Source organism: Salvelinus fontinalis, chromosome 11, assembly GCF_029448725.1.
Source record: "Salvelinus fontinalis isolate EN_2023a chromosome 11, ASM2944872v1, whole genome shotgun sequence".
Taxonomy (NCBI): Eukaryota; Metazoa; Chordata; class Actinopteri; order Salmoniformes; family Salmonidae; genus Salvelinus; species Salvelinus fontinalis.
Window position 1 is genome coordinate 47,531,918 of NC_074675.1, and position 1,774 is coordinate 47,533,691.

Genomic DNA, 1,774 nt, shown 5'->3' on the forward strand with positions numbered 1-1,774 from the left:
CCACCATGGTGCTCTGTTTCCATCATGGTATCCACCTCTGTTGCTGTTCTCTTGTGTTGTGTTAGGTCGATGGGGTGAAGTAATTAGGAAAAAAGTGAGTGTTTATCGATGGGAGTGTCGCTCTGTCTCACCCCCCACTGATCAACGGCTTGTAATTACAAATCGTGCTCCTTCGCAAGGGAATTGTGTTGAATCAAATGGAAGGTGCTGGGATTGACTCCTAGTGTAGTTGACTGTCTGGCTGTTTTACTGACTGGATTTTGTCGGCCTCTGGCTGTTTGCTTTGAACATACATTGTGTTTCTGGTCGATTGCCAGATAGACCCTGAGGAAGCTGGGCTGGGACTGGTCCATGTGCAGTCCTCCATACAGACACGCCAGCACTTTGAGCGTCTTTCTGGCAGATCAATGCTCGCCCGGGGCCTCGGGGGCTAAGCAGGGTATCTTTGGTAATGGAGGCCTGTCAACACATGCAGAGAAATATGGAATACGGAAATATTTGATCTAAACTATGAGAGGGAGGAAGGGAGGAAGAGGGAGAGTAAGAAGACAGGAAATAGGGCTTTGGACTGGGGGTCTAGTATAGTCTGTAGTAGTAAGCAGAATATATAAGGGACAATGGGGGATCTGGTTACCATGGGGATTCTCAATGTGTCTCTACCACTGGTTGGCTAATTAGAACAGTGTGTAATGGGAACATAATGCTGCAGAACACTGGTGACGGGAATGTGCATCCCCTTCTCACAGAAGGGATCTGTCTCTATCCACATCTGTTTATTGTTCTCTGTACAGTGCAGTGTGCTTGTGTTTATGTGTGTATGTGTGTCCCTGCATGCCTGCGAGAGTGTGTCTGTCTGTCTGTCTGTCTGTCTGCCTGAATGTCTACGAGCGTGTGTGTGTCTGCCTGTCTGTCTGCCTGAATGTCTACGAGCGTGTGTGTGTGTCTGCCTGTCTGTCTGCCTGCTCGTCTGCAAGCATGTGTGTGTGTATGCGTGGGAACGAGAACGGGAACATATGAATATGAACGTGTGAACGTTTCTCTTTTCACTGTTTGTATTTAGAATTTGTACTTCCTGTAAGAGTTGGTGAACATGCAAATTCATACAGAGTGTAGCTTTTGCTCAGGGCTACGCTTGTCAGTCAGTGTTGCCTTTCTAGTGTTGAGCGTACAGTACCCTTCAGCCATTCCACACCAGTGCACTCTTGACAGACATAATGACCATTTGCTGTGTCAGGGATCAGTGAATTTCTCTCAGTGAAAGTGCTTAATTCAGTTCAGTAATAGACCATACAGTGTTATATTTGAATATGTAATACAGTAATGCTACAAGGTCTTGTATGTTTGCTTTACATTCACTCTGAATCAAATCAAATCAAATTTTATTTGTCACATACACATGGTTAGCAGATGTTAATGCGAGTGTAGCGAAATGTTTGTGCTTCTAGTTCCGACAATGCAGTAATAACCATCACGACATGAGAAATGAGAATCCATACACGACATGAGAAATTGTGTAGTGTGAAGACGGTTCTGTTTCCCAGGTCTGGTGACATCAGCATCCTACTCCTTTTGCAACCACCGAAATGTCCTATTCTCATATCTGGGTTTCCATCTAGAGCACACATCCAGACACATCAGATGTGCTGCCAACTTGTATCGTCTGGTTATATTTGTTTCGCAAGGGATCACACGAAAGCCTGTCGGATTGCCATCGAGTGGCAGTTTGATCCTAGAGTTTGCCTAGCGTTTGCTTCCCAAGGTCACGAAGGATGGG